The following is a 22,657-nucleotide window of genomic DNA, read 5'->3' on the forward strand; positions in this document are numbered from 1 at the left end:
AAAGTAAAATGTCATCAGTCAGTAAATCAGTAAATAGGCTTTGGTATCTTCAGCATTTTATGTAAGAAATCCAACCAGTCAAATTTTGATCATTTGGCTTTTGGTAAATAGGACCTTTCCAAAGACTCCCGCAAAAAGATCAGAGAGTCTTCACAACTAACATGCTATGATGCCTAAATTTATAAGATTTCAATAGATATTTTCCCCCTATTGCTTCTTTCTGTCTGTGCTGCTAGCCCTGGGAATTCTCCTACTCTGCTCATATTCTTCTTCCTAGACTTTCCCAAAGTACAATGCATCACCTTCTATCATTTCTCCTCTTTTTCAAAACAATTCAGCTTTTCATAAATTCTACTTCTAGGACTATCATGCCTCCATTTATCATAGTATTAAACTGAAAAAGAACCCTCCCTCTACCAGGGGGCAGTAAGAGTTATAAATGATTCCTTTGTATTTGTATCCAGTATTTATAGAACATATTTGTAATATATGTCTGTTATATAGAACATACTATTTTATGGCGTGCCTGGGTGGCTCAGTTGGTTGAGCATCCCACTCTTGATTTCGGCTCAGGTCATGATCTTGGGGTCATGGGATCGAGCCCTGAGTAAGGCTACTTGCTAAGCAGGGAGTCTGCTGGGGGTTCTCTCTCTCTCCCTCTCCCTCTGCTCCTCCCCTGACTCGTGCACTCTCTCTCTCTCTAATAAATAAATCTTTTTAAAAAACATATTATGTTGTATCACTATGACAAAGAGATAAACACATCCTTTCTCAAGAAGGACTTTTACTAAGCCTAAATGCATAATTTTATAGGACTTATAAAGGCAACTTTATTATACGTGTCTCCATTTATTTCTTACATATCCTATATGTACAGATCTACATATATTTTTCTTAGACTCCATGTAGATCTGAAACCACTGTGCATAGCCTTAAGATTGTTAATGACAAATAATGCAAATGGAATCTGCTTTTTGAGTCTTTCTTCAGTTAATTATTTTGGGAGTGATGTTAACTCACAATTCTTAAATAACAAGACATAACACGTTCTGGATAGAATGGCATCAATTAGTTCACATAAAATTCTTCTGGAACTAATAAAACCATATGAATGTATATGTATTAGATTATATAACTAATAGATAGTTACTAGATTTTTTAATGAAGAATGTATATATACATGCACATGTACATATACATACACGCACATAAATTACAGTAGGCTAAGTGTTCCGTGCTAGTAAACATTAACAAATCATTGTGACTAAAAACCATAAAGGTTTATTCTTATGGATCAGTAGAAAGTTCTGTCAATCACTGTCACTAAGAAAACAAGGTTGGTGGAGAAGCCACCATCTCAGTCATCACGGGTTGCCATGCCAGAGAGCACAGATATGGAGTATCTACACTGGCACAAAAATGCTTCTCCTTGGGAAGAGAAGCTCATTGTTTACAGTTCATTGTCTAGAACTAGTCACACAGTCCCACCCAACCGCAAAATGGCCAAGAAGAAGGGAGAATGTAAATTTTGGGAGGTCAGCATAAATTATTTCCACAATATTTGAATTATGTTTTGGCTAAAGCATTGAGTGATCTCCCTTGAATATGTGCAACCTGAGACATTTCTTAACAAATACACCCTTCTGGGGCACCTGGGGGGCTCAGTCGTTAAGCATCTGCCTTCGGCTCTGGTCATGGTCCCAAGGTCCTGGGATTGAGCCCCTCATTGGGCTCCCTGCTCCGCAGGAAGCCTGCTTCCCCCTCTCCCGCTACCCCTGCTTCTGTTTCCTCTCTCTCTGTGTCTCTGTCAAATAAATAAATAAAATCTTAAAAAAAAAAATACACCCTTCTACAATACTCTTAAACTCTAAAACTGTTCATTTTAATTATCTTGAAATAAAAATAAGTTAGATTTGATGGGATGGAAAAAGTCATTTCATTATTTAAAATCCATTTGGATTAAGTATTCATTCTCACAAAGGAAAAATAAAACGTTTCTGGCATCTGGGGACAGATAATGTGTTAGAGAGGGGTTTTATATAAAACATCCCCTCATTGGAAGTCCCTTTTTTACTGGACCCACACATTTTGGAAAACTTCCACTTGTATGTCAAGGATGCTGTAAGGATATAGTTTATGTGCATGGATAGTTATATATGACTGTTTTAGAGAGTTAGTTGAATTAATGTGTGTATGTATAAACTATATTCATAGATTTATTATGCCCACATAAAATTTTGGCAGACAGGTATTTGCTTAAAAAAAAAATACATAATGGCCATGAGGCTGACATACTGCCCAGAGTAAAATCATCTGTAAATGCGAAGTGGCTAGAGTGCAAGGAAGAGGGAAGGAGGGTCCCTAAGAACAGATGTGACTGATAATTCAAGCTCCTGGCTCTCACTGCTGTCTACATTGCCCCTATTTGAGTAGAGAAATAGTTTGAGCAAACCATCACAGGATGTGGTCTCTTTACTTCTCCCCTTTCCACCTGTTCTTCCGCCCAGGAGGCATTTTTCTTTGGCAGTGCTGACTGTGGATCACCTGAGAGTCAGTTAGCAACAGTGCACCCAAGCCAGTTACTTGGAGAATTTTCAAAACCCTTTCTGTCTTTGGGCTTGCTGTTGTCTAGCCAGCCTCAAGGCTGAAAGTATCTGCTGTGCAGAAAACCTAGAATATCTTAAGTAGAGTTTTAGAATGGAAACCAAAATGGGACTTTTTGTGAACAATTTACCCTGCCTACTAATTGGAAGCCTTCCAACTAGATTTTCCTATAGTCATTCTGATTACTTCTGTTGTCATGATTAAGAGATGAAATGGTGTCTTGAATCTCTGCTCCTCCCCTTTTCATGTTACCCAAAACCCCCCCAGACAATCCAACATTCAATTCAGTCAGGTCCATTGAACTCTTCCTGAGGGCTTGTCTCCTGCTGGCATCTGAAAAACAAATGACAGGATCCCTGACTTTGACGATGTCACAATCAAAAATAGGGCAAGGTTCCTCAGGATACAAACCAGGTGCAAATAGGTACATTTTGGGGACATGGTAGACAGAGAATACTGTTTGGGCAATTTCTGGCTTAATGTTGTCTTCTTAGCTCCACCTTGTTTTCTGTAAAGTCAGCTAAACTCCTGCTTCTCCTTGCTTCCACACGTCTTTGAAGCTGCCCTCTCTTCCAGGGTATCTCGCTTGGATCTGCTTTCCCAAGGAGCTGCTTGCCCAGCTACTGCTTTGACTCACTCCAAATCTTTCTAGCTCATTTCCTCCAACTTCATTCAGCTTTTCTTTCACAGATTCCTGACCCCTGGCAATCCTGTCGCCCTGTTGTTCGGTTTTCTGCCAATCAACTCCTAGCTGATTTGGAAATTAGCATTCACAAAGCCCACATTTGCATCACACATACATAAGATATCTTCCATCTACAGCCCAAGGAAGATGAGTATAATATCCACATAATTGGGAAGAAGGGCTATTAATCACACAGCCTCCAGCTGAGCAGAGAGGACTGCCAGAACACCGTAATGATGAGCGAGGTGTGAGACTTCTAGCCTTCTCCTCCTTCAGCAGCATTTTCTTCTAGTTGGTATCAGATATCGCATTCAAAAGGAATACAGGTGTGCATAGCTTTAATAAAACCAACCAACAAACAAAAAAACAAAACAAAAAACCCACACTTTCAAAATAGATCAAATAAATATGTATGGGAAAAGCCAGGGAGGAGATCAACTACAGAGATGGTATTGTTCACATTACAAAAGAATTAAGCCAATTTCTTCAAACATGTGATTGCAACTGCCTGGTTTACAAAAATGTGTTCACAGGAATTAAATCTTTTGATTTGTGTAACAGTCCTGTGAGGGCTGCAAAATGGGTTAAAAGCCTTTCCCAAGATGTCTTAGCTAGTAAATAGGGAGGATGGACATGCTGACAGAAGTTTTCCTCTGGTACCAAGGATAGGATATAGGCTGCAGCCTGCATGCCAGCAGCAGCTGGTGGGAAATGGATTCCTGAAACCCCCAAATTCAGAGTTCCTCAGTGGCAAAGAATGCCATGATTGATTAGCCATGTCTGCCGTGGGTGAGGGGAATGGAGGTGTGTGTGCCTCATAGTTTTTAGACACACATAATACCTCACTTCCTGTGACCAATAGGATGGAACGTGGAGGGTGTTTTACGAGGAAATGTAAATAAATAAGCTTTAAGGAAATGTAAATAAATGTAAATAAATAAGCTTTAAGGAAAAGTATTTATAGCAGTACTGAAGTAACTTTATATTTTAAAATATATGTTACAGTTTCAAATAATACATTGGAAAAAACAAACAAACAAGTACGTAATCCCTCTTTTTTCTGGTTACCTCCAGAGGACTAGTATCTCTAAATTTAAGCTAAGCCTCTCCAACCAAAATCGCTGGGTTTTGTTTTCCTTTATTTCCTTTACTTCCAACACACTTCTGAGTTCACAGCAGATCGATGATTAATATTTTTAGGATACCAGCAGAGGATACTGGTAAAAACGTTAATAAGCTTACTATTTTCTGCAACTATTAAAATTGGCTTAGAAACCATATACAAATTAGCAGGAACATCATAAATGACTTTAGAAAGGGCCTTAATACCTGGTGCACTGTTCATAGCTAAAAACAGGATCACTGTCAAGTTCATCCTTCAGTCATATCTATTCCCTATCCAGAAAACTTTGTATGTTTTAGAGTGCATAAAATAATGGAAATCGGGCGCCTGGGTGGCTCAGTTGGTTGAGCGACTGCTTTCGGCTCAGGTCATGATCCTGGAGTCCCGGGATCGAGTCCCGCGTTGGGCTCCCTGCTCGGCAGGGAGCCTGCTTCTCCCTCTGACCCTCACCCCTCTCATGTGCTCTCTCTCTCTCATTCTCTCTGTCACAAATAAATAAATAAAATCTTTAAAAAAAAATAATAATGGAAATCATTGTTTAACAGATTGTGGTAAAAAAAATTTTTGAAGTTAAAACGTGCCTTCACGTGGATGGAGCCACAGATGTTTCCAATTATTCCCAGTTAATGATATATATTTGCTATTTGGCTTGTTAAGACTTGCCTAGGAATACCATTGGTGAGAAATTTTCAAGACTTCAAAAGCCTTTATCCAAGTTAATCTCAGATTGCACTGGGAATGGCACAGGAATATTTCTTTGGATGTTGGTGGCGTGCATGGTGCACGGATGAAAATGAGTTGCCTTATTGCTCACACTGACCTTTGATGCTTTCTTTAATCTGGAAAGACATATTCAAAAACAAAGATTTGGTGGTCAAAGATTTGGGTCCTGATTTTAATGTAGCTTACAACATTGCTATTAAAGTGATAAATAGTAAATCTGAGTTGTGAACTTGCTTCATTTTGAAGGGATGAATGTTTCTTATTTTATTTTATTTTATTTATTTATTTTTGCAACATATTTATTTTAATTTATTTTATTTTATTATGTTCAATTAACCAGCATATAGTACATCATTAGTTTTTGATGTAGTGTTTAACAATTCATTAGTTGCATATAACACCCAGTGCTCATCACCACATGTGCCCTCCTTAATACCCATCACCCGGTTACCCCATCCCTCCACCACTTCCCCTTTTGTAACCCTCAGTTTGGTTCCCGGAGTCCAGAGTCTCTCATGGTTTGTCTTCCTCTCTGATTTCTTCCCATTCAGTTTTCCCTCCCTTCCCCTGTGGTCTTCTGTGCTATTTCTTATGTTCCACATATGAATGAAACCATATGATAATTGTCTCTCTCTGCTTGACTTATTTCACTTAGCATAATCCCCTCCAGTTCCATCCATGTTAATGCAACTGGTGGGTATTCATCCTTTCTGATGGCTAAGTAATATTCCGTTGTGTATATGAACCACATCTTCTTATCCATGTGACTGTTGAAGGGCATCTCGGCTCCTTCCACAGTTTGGCTGTTGTGGACATTGCTGCTATGAATATTGGAGTGCATGTGCCCCTTCTTTTCACTACATCTGTATCTTTGGGGTAAATACCTAGTAATGCAATTGCTGGATCATAGGGTAGCTCTATTTTTAACATCTTGAGGAACCTCCATACTATTTTCCGAAGTGTTTGTACCAGCTTGCATTCCCACCAACAGTGTAAGAGGGTTTCCCTTTCTCCACATCCTCGCCAACACTTGTTGTTTCCTGCCTGCCTTCCTTGCCATTCTAACTGGTATAAGGTGGTATCTCATTGTGATTTTGATTTGGATTTCCCTGATGGCTAATGATGATGAACATTTTTTCATTTGACTGTTAGCCATTTGTATATCTTCTTTGGAGAAGTGTCTGTTCATGTCTTCTGCCCATTTCTTGACTGGATTATTTGTTTTTTGGGTGTTGAGTTTGAGAAGTTCTTTATAGATCTTGGATACAAGCCCTTTATCTGTAATGTCATTTGCAAATATCTTCTCCCATTCTGTGGGTTGCCTTTTAGTTTTGTTGACTGTTTCCTTTGCTGTGCAAAAGCTTTTTATCTTGACGAAGTCCCAAAAGTTCATTTTTGCTTTTGTTTCCCTTGCCTTAATAGACATGTCTTGAAAGAGATCACTGTGGCCAATGTCAAAAAGGTTACTGCCTATGTTCTCCTCTAGGATTTTGATGGATTCCTCTCTCACATTTAGGGATGCATGTTTTTAAATGAAAGAAGGTGAATTTCAAATCACAGTGGTATTCAAATTTTATTGGATGGATTTCAAAGACTAATATGTCTCTTTAAAAGATATTAATATTTATAATATGCCAAAATAAATAGCCCTTTTGCAGCTATTTAAGGTGATGATGAGGGGGTGCCTGACTGGCTTAGTCAGTAGAGCATGGGACTCTTGATCTCAGGGTCATGAGTTTGAGCCCCACATTGGGTATAGAGATTACTTTAAAAAAATAAAATGCATTTTTTAAAAAATTAAAAATAATGATGAAAAATATCAAGCATCAATTTCAAATGTACACAGTTTTCAAATTAATTCTTAAAAATTCTTCCAGGATATATGGGAGTGGAAATGCTTAAAGGCATTTAAGCATTAAATTAGAACAGTGGTTCTTAATGCTGGCTGAGAATAGAAATTATTTACTCACTTGTTTAAAGGATTACCATAAACATGAACCTACTTCTGGAAATTCTGTGCCCTTTAGGCTTAAGGTAGGACCTAGCTGGGTGTCATTTTTGAAAATTTTTACCAGAAATATCAGTGCCTTCCCTTTCTTTCTTCCCTTCCCCTTCCCTGATCCCTCTATTGTCCTGAATTGCTCAGAAATGCAAGGTATTTGGTCAAAAAATAAGATGATTCTATAAAACCAAAATGGTACAACAGCTCCAGTTGCTCCATCAGTTCCTGGAAATGACTTGAGAGTCATTTCCCTTCCAAGTACTGCAGGGTCTACCCTGTGATCAAGTACCGAATCTGTGAACCTACAATGTGTCTGTCATACCTCCACACCAAAGAGTGAGTTAGTGTGGACCCCAAACTGAAAACTGAGTCTTCTGATTCCTAGTCCAGTGTCCATGACTCTACAACAGTTTTCTTCTGAGGACAGAACTGCTTGCTGCCTATGACGGAAATGGACAGAATAACAGGCACTCGGTTTCTTTCCTAGCTCCTAGGATGGTCAACAGCTTTGCTGCTTGGCTTCGAATGTTTTACATGCTGCTCCAACTCTAGCTCTCCTGGATACTCAGATACATAGACCCACTTGTCAAAGGTGGTAACCCAAGAAATGAAATAAATGTGGGCGCCTGGGTGGCTCAGTTGGTTAAGCGACTGCCTTCGGCTCAGGTCATGATCCTGGAGTCCCTGGATCGAGTCCCGCATCGGGCTCCCTGCTCGGCAGGGAGCCTGCTTCTGCCTCTGACCCTCCCCCCTCTTATGTGCTCTCTCTCTCTCATTCTCTCTGTCTCAAATAAATAAATAAAATCTTTAAAAAAAAATGAAATAAATGTGATTTGTTTTTCTGTAACATCAAAATAGTTTATACAAATACTCACAAAAATACGGGAAGAAGAACCAAATCGCAATTGTAAACAAGGGATTTTGCCAATGACAGAGTTACTGAAATCTGAGAATGAAGGCAGTAAACAGTAAATAGGCAGGAAAGGACATTTCTTGGCACAGCTGAGGGCTGCGAAACATATAAACAACATTCCACAAATTAATTTTAGAACCTGAGCTGGGCTTATTCCTAAATAGTAAGAAATAATCAAGATGTATTGATACTTCTGAAATGGGCACATTTTTAACTTTCTAATCTACTCTCAGTTCCTCTAGACAATAATAAAGCCATTTCGACACTGTCACTCAAAGGATAGCACCCTGATGTCTTATCCACAGTTATCAATCAAGTTTTGGTAAAAAAATAAATAAACCCTGAGTAATCAGTTATCATGGTCTTTATTGTATTTTGCTTTATTTCTGAAAGGTGCCCTTGTAAATTGGGGAATAGTTCTGTGAGTCCATGAATAAGCAGAGTACAAGAACTTGAATAGCCTCTAAAATCAGATTAAGTCTAAGACTTTTTTGCTTTTAATATTCTCTGGTACACCCTACATGCAAAGCAGAAATATCAGGTAAAATATTCACAGTCTGGGAGTAACAATCCTTAAATCTTACACCCAGCTGTATAATAAACTATTTTGTAATCATGAACTAAATGAGATCATTCTTAAGAAATTGCCTGAAAACAATAAAGGTGGTGTTATTTATTTTCTCCTTAGCTCAGGATCTTCCACTGCTTATTGAGAATACTATCATTTTTTCAGAATAACTCACAGTGATGTGCAAAAATGAACTAAATCTTACTAAGTTTACTCACTCCTCAGATACGATAGTGATTCTTAAAGGCAGTGTGATACTATTCAGTGTACTAATACACTAGCCTACACAGGGGCAAGTTTTATCCCATATCAACCATTATCACCAGTGTGCAATGTCTGCTTTTCTACATAATGTTTGAAGCACTTGCTTACCCCTGAAGCATAATATCACTTGATCTATGAGAATACTTAGACACACCATGGAATAAAAATACCAGTTTATTTAAGATAGTGAGGATTATAAGCTGCAACAAATTACCAAGAATTAGGTTTTCTTTAATAATATGAGATTTAAGTTGAATTGTCTGAAATTGTGCGATGAACTGTGTACAATCCCATTTCTTATATTTAATCTTGTAATTATAAACTTAGCTCAGAATAAATAATAAGGTACATTAAATCAGAAGTTATTTCAGAAAAATAAGTATATGTAAATATACTAAAGTAGAGTAAGTTTTGAAAAACATGACAAACTACTGGCCTTGAACAAAGGTTTACCATCTTCCTTTGTAATATATAATATCACTGTCTTTTAGGATGTCTTTCCAGTCATGATCATTTATTATGATAAAAAGTTTTTAAGAAATAAGTCTTTGATGGCTATTTCCTTTTCACTGGATCTTCTAAACACGGTGGCAGAATAATAATAGTGGAATATGTACGTGTTTTCAAATAACAGCAAGCATTCTCAAAGGAAGGTTGTAAAGACGATTGATAATGACAGCTATAATATGAGGGATAATTTATTGTTTAGCATGTGATACTTGAGTGAAAAAGAATAAAAATAGGGGCAAACACACTTAAGCTAAAGAGTGTTTACATAGTAGAAAAAAAGCCATCTGTAATGTTTCTCCTGCACCTTTTATGTTTACCAGTCCTATAAATAGGAGTTTAAACTCTAATTCTTCCAAACAACTGGGCATATGATTCCTGCTCTTCACTCTCCTCCTGCCCATTCCTGCCCTTATGGCATCATGGTAGCTTTTGTCCCAACTCTGACCTTTATTGTGACTCTCAACCCATTTTAAATTCCCTGAGAATCAAGACCACAACTTTTTTTTTTTTAGAATAACAAAAAATATTTTACTAAAACAAAAGATTTACAGAAGTTTCCAGACAAGCCATTTAAAATGGTCACCAGCTTTTTCTTGAAGGAAGGAGTCTACACTTGACAGCAAAGTCCCAATGTTACTAGTGAGGGCTGTGATGTTTGTTTAATGTTCCCATTTTGGTTCAACAATCAAGCTTGTCCATGTACAGCATCTAAATAAAGTTAGACTTGGCTAGAGAGCATATTCTAAAGAACTAGCTAGCTGCTTTTAACCAATGCAATTAGATCACCATAAAAGGGGAAAGGTTAGGGTTAGGGTTAGGGTTAGACCACAACTTTTTGCACACATGTGTATATCACTTGTAATTTCCTTCTAACTTTATTCACAATATTATATGTTATTGTACCTAATGAGGCAGCTACTTGTCACATGATGATTTGGTTAATGCTAATTGCAAATATGGCTGCAAAGTCAAGGACTGAATTAGAGAGTGTCATGGCTCCAAGAATATTTTGGTTTTCTTTATCTCTTCTTTTATTCTGAAATGTCTACCTTGCTCTCCTCTCCTTATTGATTCTTAGGCTCTCCATCTCTTAAGTTTAACCAGCTTCTTATCAGCAACTTTATAAATACAAATTGTTTCTTTTACCCTGAACTATCCAGTGTCTTCCAGTCATTTATCTTCACTTTTCCTACCCATTTTCCATAACCCTATTGATTTCTTTCTTCATCACAGAATTATAGGCAGATTCTCTCTCTTTTTTCTAATTTCTAAATTTTACAAATACTTGCTGTAATTTTATACCATTCTCTTACTTACAGATCATGTTTAGGTTGATTTAGTCCTAATATACTATATCTATTACAATGAAAATCAATTTTAAATGAAATTATACTGTAAGGTACAAAAAATTTCCATGTCAGTGACTCAACAGTTGTTCTCCTATTCATTTTCAGCAATGTGCTTAGTTCATAAATTTAGGAAAATCGTTGCTTACAAATTAAAAGGCTTGAAACAAGTTGTCAAAGGAGGCTAAATACTAAAAAGATGGTAAAGGAGTGGCCAAAACTAAATGAGAAAATATGTTTAGCCACTCCTTTATTGTCCTTTAATTGTGAGTCTGAGGTCTGAATTAGAATGACGTTAGCCACGTGGTGCCCACTTTTTTTTTTTTTTTTTTTTTTTGGTTCAAACTTCTGGTCTTCAAAGCTTTAGAGTTGCTGTGGTACTTAATCTGGGACTGAGTTGGAGGAACTTTAGAATCATATTAATGAAAACATAATTCTGTGCATCCGTATTGTCACTATAGTGTATAAAACAACTTTCTGTGTAAGTGATTGTGTTGTGTCAACAACTTTTGAGGTGAACAGGGTTAACTGTGAGAACCCTGCTAGTGTGGCTGGAAAAATTATCTGAACATTTAAGTTATAAAAATTATTAAAAGCTCTATTTCAATATATCTGCATGGACATTTACCTGAGATGATTCTTCACTTTTATTTTCTTTTTTGTGATCCATTACAGATTCTTTTTCCCTTTAAACCCTATATGCTTACAGATGTTAATCTCTAGAGAAGGATGCCGATTCTCCCAACAAAGGTGGTTTGTTGCTTCGCTTTGCTTCGCTGAGCCCCAGTCAGAGGCTCTGATGACAGATAGTCTGCTTGTCAGCTTTGCTTCATGAATCCAAAGAAAATGGAACTTATTGGAAGCTGAGCCTCAAGCACAACCTGTGCCTCTTATTGGGGCCTTTTCATGCTAGGATTGGCGGGGGTCTCCATCTTTCATCATTGGGTTCACTGACAGAAAGTGAAGGGAGCTGTTGCATTTGTTAGGTACCACTCTGCAGACTGCTATATTGCAAAATAAACAAACAATATATTTTTAGGGCACCACCTGCAGCAAGCAGCTGTACCAAACAGAGCAGAACCACGAAGGATGTGATTTGTTCCATTTAACATGAAGCCTTGAGGTTTAGAAAAGAGGGAGGAGAAGGTTCTATGTATACAACCCACACATCCGCAATTTCAACTGAAGCTGATTTTTTTCTTTTTTAGATAGGAATTGAAGTATCATTATATCTCTCCTCCTTTCCCACCCCACAACCTCTGGTTGAAAACAATTCTATTATTGGGGTTTTAACTGTTAACTGAGAAAATCATTTTTCTCTGCCAGTAAACTTCCTCTTCCATTCAAGGGCAATTTTCTCTCAAGCAACCTATATACTTAAATGCCAACATCTGCTATATCTAAGCTGTATATAAATGGTGTCTGGCATTTACATGATGCCAATGACATGATTAGAGAAACTCATACACTTGGCTTACATAGAATTTTCTTCTTATCTTATAGCTTTCATCTATTTCAGTCCTCCTTCAGGATCTGTCTGCCTCTCTAAATGTGCCACGCACGTCCAAAATACTCTGAAAGCGGAACTTTAAGCTCTTATTCTAATCGACAATCAACTCTTGCATTAACTCCTACCTTTCTGGGCATTAAAGCTGCATAATGCATCATGATAAAACTCCACCATATCTGTGTTGTCTGAGAACCCAGAATGTTGAGGCTGATGCAAGGGCTATTTTAAGTACTTGCTTTTTTCCTAGATTTAAAAATCTCCTCATTCTCTTAATGGCTATTGATTCTAACCTCACAAACCAAAGTCACCATTTCATTTTGAGTTCTTCTAGGTGAGCTGGGATAAATATAATTAAATTATGGATGACTCTGGAAGCAATCCAGGTAGTTACAAATTGAGGTCATCTTAAGTACAGAGAGGGACAGTTACCTTTAATATTAGATTGGCCACCAAGAACCATATACTGTTTAGCTTTTTCTTGACAACGGACACATTTTAAAAAGAGAAACTGGTCTAAATATTTAAAAGGTGAACTCGAATGCCATCCTCAACTTGTCTACCACTAACTAGATTCTTAGTCTGAAGGAGAAAAGTCTATTGAACATCTTTTTGTGGCTCATTAACACTCTTTGGTGGGACTTAAAGATATTGCTCTGAGATTCAGAGAGGTGAGATGAAGGGATTTCAAATCTGCAGTGATGCATGCCTCCAGCTAATAGAGGAAATCAAATCCTGTGAGCCACGAAATGAAATTTCCTCTATTATTTTCACCTGCATCATTAAGATGATGATTTTTTAAAAATATTGGGCACAAAATAAATTCCTGCCAAAGTAGTCTCCAAGAGTGTTGAGTGTGAGAACTGCTTCCCTCTCCTTCACCTTTCTAACATATTAAAAGAAATTATCTGGAAAAAAACCCAGACTGGGTTTTGTTAAATTATGTCTGCTTCTGAAGCCTTGTCGATCAATCAAGTTTCTACTTTATGACTTATGGGACAGTGCTTTTCACTGGATGCCGTGGAAACTGGAAGAACGAAGGGAAGTATCTGTAGTTCCAAAGAACAAAAGAGCACCTTTAGTTGGAACATCCTTATGTTCTGCAAAAGTAAGAGTCAGTTTGATTATCTTCAATTATAGTACAATTAATACTATAATATTTACTATAGTATAGTAATTATAGTAGATCAAATATTCCTCAGGGTTCTCTGGGGAATATTAAGAGTGAAAGAGATAATAAAAGAGAGAGAAAGTCTTTGACCATGAGGTTTAGTGAGTGTGGAATGAGGGAGAGGACAGAGTGAGGTAGGTGTAACTGGATATTGAATAAGGCTAAAAAATGTGGGTTGCAAAGGGAAGGATTCACCATTTCAGACACTGAAACTGTGTGCAAAGGGTACAGAGACAAACATCAGGCATCTTCCCCAAGCTTCAGTTTCCTCATTCCTCATCCACAATCAGCATAACTCATTGGGTTTATGATTATGATTATGATTGTTTTTTATTTACATGGTAAAAAAACACCTAACCTGAAATCTACCCTCTTAACAAATTCTTAATTGTACAATATCATTAACTATAATGTACATGGATGTACAGCAGATCTCTAGAACTTTTTTGTCTTGCTTGGCTGAAACTCTGTACCTACTCAGTAGCAACTTCCAATATCCCCCTCCCCTCAGTACCTGGCAACATGATTCTACTTTCTTCTTCTATAAGTTTGACTATTTTAGATACCTCATATAACTGAAATCTTGTAGTTTACATTTTTCTTTGGCTGGGCTAAATTCATTTAGCATAATGTCCTTAGGGTTTATCCATGTTGTCACATATGACAGGATTGTCTTCTTTTTTAAGGCTGAATAATATTCCACTGTATGTATATACCACATCTTTATCTGTACTTCAGTCAGTGGACATTTAGGTGGTTTCCACCTCTTACCTGTTGTGAATATACAATGCCAAATATTTCTTTGAGATTCTATTTTAAATTATTTTGGATAAATACCCAGAATGGGGGGAGCGCCTGGGTGGCTCAGATGGTTGAGCATTTGCCTTCGGCTCAGGTCATGATCCCAGGGTCCTGGGATCGAGTCCCGCATTGGGCTCCCGGCTCAGCGGGGAGCCTGCTTCTCCCTCTGACCCTCTCCCCTCTCATGCTGTTTCTCTCTTGCTCACTCTCTAAAAATAAATAAATAAATAAAATCTTAAAAAAAAAAAAATACCCAGAATGGGGATTTCTGGATCATATGGTAGTTGTATTTTTAATTTTTGGAGGAACTCTCATTGTGCTTTTCATTATGGCTGCACATGTTGTGTTTCAACAACAGTGCACAAGTGTTTCTATTCTGTGTATCTGCATCCTCACCAACTCATGTCTTTGTTTATAATAGCCATATTGACAGTTGTGAGGTGATATCTCATTCGGGTTTTGATTTACATTTCCCTGATGAGAGTGACAGTGATCTTTTTTTTTTTAAATAGACCTTTTAGCCTGTGTATGTCTTCTTAAAAAAAAATGCTCAAATCTTTTCCCTGTTTTTAAAATTGGGGTTACTTTTTTGCCATTGAGTTGTAGGTGTTCCTTATATATTCCAGAGATTAAACGCTTGTCAGATATATGGTTTGCAAATTTTATCTTCCATTCTATAAGTTGCCTTTTTACTCTGTTGATTGTTCCCTTTGCTGTGCAGAGCCTTTTATTTGACATAGTCCCATTTGTATATTTTTGCTTTTGTTGTCTGTGCTTTCAATGTCATTTCCAAGACAAATGTTATGAAGTGTTTTCCCTGTGTTTTCTCCTAGGAGTTTTATGGTTTCGGGTTAAAGTTTTTAATTTTCAAAATTTTAATCCATTTTGGGTTGATTTTTGTGTGGTGTAAGGGCCTGGTTTTATTCTTTTGGATGTCCAGCATTCCCCAAAACCTGTTTGTTGAAGAGACTGTCTTTTCCCATTGTGTATTCTTGACAGTCTTCTTGAAGATCAGTTGACTATATATGCATGGGTTTATTTCTGGGCTCTCTATTCTGTTCCATTGGTCTACATCTGTCTTTATGCCAGTACCATACTGTTTTGACAACTGTAACTCTGCAATATGTTTTGAAGTCAGAAAGTGTGAGGTCTCCAACTTTGATCTTCTTTCTCGATTGCTCTCACTATTCAGAGTTTTTTGTGGTTCTATAAACTTTTAGAACTGTTTTTTTCTATTTCTGCCAAAAACTCTATTGGGAATTTGATAGGGATTGCATTACTCAGTGGCCCCCATCCTCCCCAGACTTGGGATTATTTTCTTAGTTTTCTTTTCAGATAATTTGTTGTTAGTGTACAGAAAAACCAATAATTTTTGTATGCTTATATTTTGTATCCTACAATTTTGCTGAATTCATTTATTAGTAATAACAGTTTTTTTGTGGAATCTTGAGCATTTCCTACATATAAGAACATGTGCCTTTGCAAATGGGGATAATTTTACTTCTGCCTTTCTGATTTGGATGCCTTTTATTTCTTTTTCTTAGCTTTAGCTAGAATTTCCAGTACTATGTTAAGTAGAAGTGGTGAGAGTGGACATCCTTGTTTTGTTCTTGATCTTTGAGGTAAAGCTTTCAGTTTTTCACCATTGAATGTAATGTTAGCTTGGACTTTTCATATATGGCTTTTATTATGTTGAGGTAATTTCCTTCTATTTCTAGTTTGTTGAGTGTTCTTATCACAAAGGGGTGTGGAATTATTTCAGTTATTTTTCTTCTGAATCTGTTGAAATGATTACAACATTTTTATTCTTTGTTCTATTAATATGGTATATCTCATTGTGTGGTTTTGTAGGTTGAACCATCCTTGTATCCCACTTGGTCATAGTGTATGATTCTTTTAATGAACTGTTGAATTCAGTTTCCTCATATTTTATTGAAGATTTTTGCATTTATGTTCATCATGCATATTGGCTTATAGTTTTCTCATAGTGTCTTTGTCTGGCTTTATGTTATGGATGAATGTTTGTATTCTTCCCCCAAAATTGATATGTTAAAATCCCACCACCCAGTGTGGTATTAGGAGGTGGTGACTTTGGGAAGTGATTGGTCATAAAGGTGAAATCTTCATGAGTGGGATTAGTGCCCTCATAAAAGAGACACCGGAGAGCTTTTTTTTTTTTAAGATTTTATTTATTTTACAGAGAGAGACACAGCGAGAGAGGGAACACAAGCAGGGGGAGTGGGAGAGGGAGAAGCAGGCTTCCTGCCAAGCAGGGAGCCCAATGCGGGGCTCCATCCCAGGACCCTGGTATCATGACCTGAACCGAAGGCAGATGCTTAACGACTGAGCCACCCAGGCGCCCCTACACTGGAGGGCTTTTTTACCCTCTCTGCCACATGAAGACACAGGGAAGTCAGCAGTCTGCAAACAAGATGCACACCCTCACCAGACACCAGCTCTGTTAAGACCAGATTTTAACTCTGTTAAAATCAAAGCAGTGCCTTGATTTCTGGATTTCTAGCCTCCAGAACTGTGAGAAATAAATTTCTGTTGTTTACAAGCCATCCATCTATGGTATTCTGTTATAGCAGCAGGAACCAACTAAGGTAGAAATTGCTACTGTAAGAAATGTCTAAAGACGTGAAAATGGCTTTGGAACTGAGTAATGGGTAGAGACTGTACAAGTTTGAGGTACATGCTAGGAAAAACTAAATTATTAGCAACATAATTTTAAAGGCAGTTCTAGTAAAGGCTCATAAAGAAAAAAGGATAGCTATAGTTTCTTTTTCGAGAATAGATATGGATGGGAAAGACTTGATGAGGTCTCTGATGGAAATGGAGAATATGTTATCAGACGATGGATAAAAGGCAGTCCTTATCATAAAGTGGTAACAAATGTGGATGACATGTTTATGTTCTAGTGCTTTGTTGAAGATAGAACTTGTGAGTGATGAAATTGGCTGTTTAGCTGAGCTGATTTCTAAGGAAATTGATGAAGGAACAACTTGGTTCTTCTTGCCTACTAATGGTAAAATGCAAGAAGAAAGAAATGGTTTAAAGATGGAATTGTTAAGCAAAATGGAACCAGAACTTAAGTATTTGGAAAAGACTCAGCTAGCCAAATTTTTAAAAATTAGAGTGTGCTCAAAAGTGAACGCTAAGGGTGTGGACAAGCAACAGTTTGATAATGATGTGAATACCAACCTAATCTGTCATCTCAAGAGAAGCCAGGTTCTATTCTTAAAGACAAGGAAAGAAGTACTCCCTCAAAGGCAATTCAGAGCTCAGGGCTGCCACTTTGACCACAGGCCCACAGTGTTAGGCCTGGTGGAGACTGGGGGGAGAGGGGGATATAGAGAGGTCTCAAAGGGTGGGACTGCTTTTCTGATTAAGGTGGACCAGGATGCCATTGCCTACTGCCTCAGGGATGGGACCCCTGCAAAGAACTGCAGTGTGAGCTGTAACCAGCAGAACCATGTGGGTGGGACTACCTGAAGCCATGGGGCCATGGCCTTATCCTGGGAGACCATTGGGGATACAACCCCTGCCCAGGAGAGCCAGAGAGACAGAACTGCCACCACAGTGGGTCCAAAGGTAGAACACTGTGTCAAAAAGGATTATTCTCAAGCCTTCTGGTCTAAAAAATTTGCCTATTATGGGGCACCTGGGTGGCTCAGTCATTAAGCATCTGCCTTCGGCTCAGGTCATGGTCCCAGGGTCCTGGGATCGAGCCCCACATCAGGATCCCTGCTCGGTGGGAAGCCTGCTTCTCCCTCTCTCACTCCCCCTGCTTGTGTTCCCTTCTATGTCTCTATCTGTCAAATAAATTTAAAAATCTTAAAAAAAAAAAAAAAGAATTTGCCTATTAGGTTTTAGACTTACTTGGGACCATTATCCTTTTCTTCTATTTCTCCCTTTGGAAGGGGAATGTCTATCTTATGCTTACCCCGTTATTTTATTTTGGAAGTACTTGACTTTTTTGTTTCACAGGTTTACAGCTGGAGAGAAATTTGCCTCAGGATGAACTGTACCTTGACTTTTAGTCATGTCAGACTTATATAATTTTTAAGAAAACTTTGGACTTTAGAATTTAGAGCTTATGCCGGAATTAGTTAAAACTTTTAGGGCTATTGGGATGGAATGAATGTATCTTGCATATGAGGACATAAATTTGGGGGGACCAGAATGGAATGTCATGGACTAAATGTTTGTATCCTCCAAAATTATTATATTGAAATCTTAACTCCCAGTAAGATGTTATTGGGGGATCATGAGATCATTGAGAGGTGATTAGATCATGACGGTGAAGCCCTCATGAATGAGATTGGTGCCCTTATAAAAGAGACACTAGAGACCACTCTCACCCTCTTTGTCATATGAGGACACAGGGAGAAGTCAGCAATCTGCAACCAGAAAGTGAGTTCTCACCAGACCTTGAATCTTCCGGTGTATTGATCTGGGATTTCCAGCCTCCAGAACTGTGAGAAACAAAGTTCTGTTGCTTATAATCCATCCAGTCTATGGTATTCAGTTATAGCAGCCCATAATGCATAAGATACTTTGGTATCAGGGGGCACCTGAGTGGCTGAGTTGGTTAAGTTTCTGCCTTCTGCTCAGGTCATGATCTCAAGTTTCTGGGATGAACCCTACATTGGGCTCCCTGCTCAGCAGTGAGTCTGCTTCGCCCTCTGCCCCTCCCTCCACCTGTGCACAACCTTTCTCTCTCTCTCTCTCATAAATAAATAAATAAATAAATAAATAAATAAATAAATAAATAAATAATTTTTTTTAAAGGTACTTTGCTATCAGGATAATGCTGACCTCATAAAATAAATTTGGAAGTATTCCCTCCTCTTCAGTTTTTGGAATATTAAAGAAAAATTGTCATTCTTCTTTACATGTATGGTAGAATTCTCCAGTGAAGCCATCTGGTCCCGAGCTTTTTTTTTTCTGGGAATTTTTTGGTTACTGATTCAGTTGCCTCACCAGTTATAAGTCTGTTAAGATTTTCTATTTCTTCAGGATTCAGTCTGAGTAGGTTATATGTTTCTATGAATTAATCCATTTCTTCTAGGCTATACAATTTGATGGCATATAATTTTTTATAGTACTCTCTCATACATTTTAATGCCTGTAGTATCACTTGTGAAGTCTCCTCTTTCATTTCTGATTTTATTTATTTGAGTGCTCCCTTTTTTTTCTTGATTAGTCTAGCTAAAGTTTTATCCACTTTGTTGATTTTTTAAAAACCGAACTCTTAGTTTTGTTAAATTTTTCTATTTTTTTCCTATTCTCTACTTCATTTATTTCTGCTCTAATCTTTATTATTTTTGTCCTTCTACTAAGTTTGTGCTTTGTTTGTTTTCCTAACTCTTTAATGTGTAAAGTTAGGCTGTTTGAGATCTTTCTTCTCTTTTAATGTGAGCCTTTACTTCTATAAACTTACCTCTCAGTATTGCTTTTGCTACATTCCGTATGTTTTGGTATATTTTGGTTTTGTTTTCATTTCTCTCAACATAGTTTCTAATTTCCCTTTTGATTTCTTCTTTGACCCAGTGGTTGTTCAAGAGTGTGTTCTTTAACTTACACATATTTGTGAATTTTCCAGTTTTCTTTCTGCTATTGATTTCTAATTTTATTCCACTGTGGTTGGAAATGACACTTACTATAAATCTTAAATTTGTGAAAACTTGTTTTGTGACCTAACATGTGATCTATCAGAGAATATCCATGTGTACTTGAGATGAATGAGTGTTCTGCTGCTCTTGGATGGAATGGTCTGTATATGTCTGTTAGGTCCATTTTGCTTATTGTGTTGTTGAAGTTCTGTTTCCTTACAAACTATGTATTGATGAATTGGTGTCTCTGAGAGGGAAGGAATGGTCTGAGGCTTTCTATTCCATCATCTTGCTGACATCACTCCCCCAACCTCACTGGGTTTTGTGTATAGGAATAAAATAAGATGATGAATGTTTTTAAAAATCTCCATTTCTGGGCACCTGGGTGGCTCAGTTGGTTAAGCGACTGCCTTCGGCTCAGGTCATGATCCTGGAGTCACGGGATCGAGTCCCGCAGCGGGCTCCCTGCTCGGCGGGGAGTCTGCTTCTCCCTCTGACCCTCCTCCCTCTCATGCTCTCTGTCTCTCATTCTCTCTCTCTCAAATAAATAAATAAATAAAATCTTTAAAAAAAAAAATCTCCATTTCTTCCATAGAATAAGTATTCAGTAAAAATTAGCATTATTATTATTCTTATCTTTATTATTTGTGAAAGGAAGCAGTCAGGGTTATTCGGGAAAAAAGTGGAAGTAGTGACCGTTAGAGATTTTCACAAGTGAGTTAGGAAATACAAGGGTGTCAGTTGATAAAGGAATCTGAAAGTTAGGTCAGATGCTTAGATGTGATTTAAAAGATAAGAGAAACCACTGTAAGTGTCTAAACAGATAAGGAAACAAGAGATGTCATTGTTTATTCATTACCCTGAGCCACCAAATTTTTATCATTCTCTTACTTACCTACCTTATTTTATTTTCTTTTAGGTGATGATAATTGAAATTTCCTTCTATTATATTGAAGATTTCTCTTTAGTACTCCAGTTGTAAAGTGGCATAAGTAAATACCAAAACTTGATGGTTTTTTGACTATGGAACAAATAAAAAGGATAAATCAATGATAACATTCACCATTTGTAGAATATTTCTCCTTGGTGGCTCAGTCATTAAGCGTCTGCCTTCAGCTCAGGTCATGATCCCAGGGTCCTGGGATTGAGCCCCGCATCAGGCTCCCTGCTCTGCGGGAGGCCTGCTTCTCCCTCTCCACTCCCCCTGCTTGTGTTCCCTCTCTCGCTGTGCCTCTCTCTGTCAAATAAATAAATAAAATCTTAAAAAAATACAAAAGATATTTTAAAAAAATAGAATGTTTCTCCTTAAAGAAAATTTATCACAGACCTTATAAGAAGTGTTGTTTCCTTCAAATTTCCAAAGGGAGAGACAAACAGATGCTATGCGGTTTCTGATGACTTCACCAGAGTCAAAGGCGGAATCAGTACATGTCTGAGAATGGAATTTACATTTAGTTAATGACATTTAGTCAGTTACATTTAGTTAGCACTCACAATGTGAAATGTTTACATCAGAATCAATTATTCGCATCATGATTTAGAGTCCACTCTAGAGTATACAGGCATAAATGTCAGAGTGCCAACAAGCAGGAACCAGATTCTCGGGATTTTACTTCTTAGTAGTATTTGGCTATAAGGTGACTTTCCTTGAAAGATCACACAAATTGAAATACGTTTGTAAATTCAAATACTCAACACATGCATACAAAAAATCATCCATGAGGTAAGCAAGGGTATTACAGGACAGCCCAGAATTTAGAGTATTTCTCTTTCTTGTTTTTACTTAACACTGCCACAGGAAGAAATGGAGTTTTAATAAAACAAACTGCTAGAATTCTTCGATTAATACTTTTGCTAAGACAGAACTATAAACAAACTTTAAAGTGACTGTCTTCTCCCTCAGAAATGCAATATGTCATCTAACTTTGCTTAGAAAATATTAATAAAATAAAATGAGAAAGGAAGGAAACTAACAAATAGGTATATGTAAAATAAACTGTTGGGGCGCCTCAGCTGGTTAAGTGTCCAACTCTCGGTTTCAGCTCAGGTCGTGATCTCATGGCTCCTGAGATCTAGCAGTGTAGGGCTCTGTGCTCCACAGGGAAGTCGGCTTGGGATTCTCTCCCTCTGCCCCTCCCCCTACTTGTGCATGCACGCACTCTCTCTTTATGAAATAAATGTTTAAAAAAATAAAATAAGCTGTCATTTCATACTTTAAAAAAAAACAGAAAGTAAGCCAAAATAGATAACAATATAAGACAAACAATTCCAGGTAATCTCATTCTAAACATCATTTTAAAGCATCAAAAATTTGAAACAGATAATAGAGGTCATTGAATGTTATTTCTTTGTTTTGTTGGTCAGAACACTGAGTTGTACAGCTGAGTGGCTGTAGGGTTGGGACTACAGACTGGCCTCTTGTGCTACAGGACACATTCCCTCAGTTCTTATTTTGAAATTCCAAATGTCATTTCCTTAGTCAACAACTTCTTTTATCTTTCATATAGAAAAAACATCCTTTGAAAAATTGTATGGCCTCTGTTTATGAAACCAGAGAGTATAAAATCATGTTGACTATAGGAAAAATTGAAAGATGAACTCAAATTGTTTTTAGAAACTTTACATTCTTTCCTTCCGGTCTCTTTCCCCCGCCCTTAGTGGTGATGCAGGAGAGCTAGGTTCTTGTCTCATGAAGTCGAAGACTGAATCTCGTGGGCAAAGGAGAGTGAGTAAAGTGATAGAAGTTTATTAAGTGAAGATACAGAAAAAGCTCCCAAGAGCGAGAGGGTTCCAGACAGGGTTGCCAGTGAGGGCCTTTAGGG

General features: G+C 37.6%; 1 protein-coding gene across 4 annotated transcripts in view; it reads left to right on the plus strand.

Annotated features, from left to right (window-relative positions):
* The window catches only part of NKAIN2 (sodium/potassium transporting ATPase interacting 2), a 950,339-nt gene that overhangs the window by 777,222 nt on the left and 150,460 nt on the right, over nucleotides 1–22,657 (plus strand). The gene's annotated exons all lie outside the window — the stretch shown is intronic.

This window comes from Leptonychotes weddellii, chromosome 8, assembly GCF_054177405.1.
Source record: "Leptonychotes weddellii isolate Sample4059 chromosome 8, ASM5417740v2, whole genome shotgun sequence".
Classification (NCBI taxonomy): domain Eukaryota; kingdom Metazoa; phylum Chordata; class Mammalia; order Carnivora; family Phocidae; genus Leptonychotes; species Leptonychotes weddellii.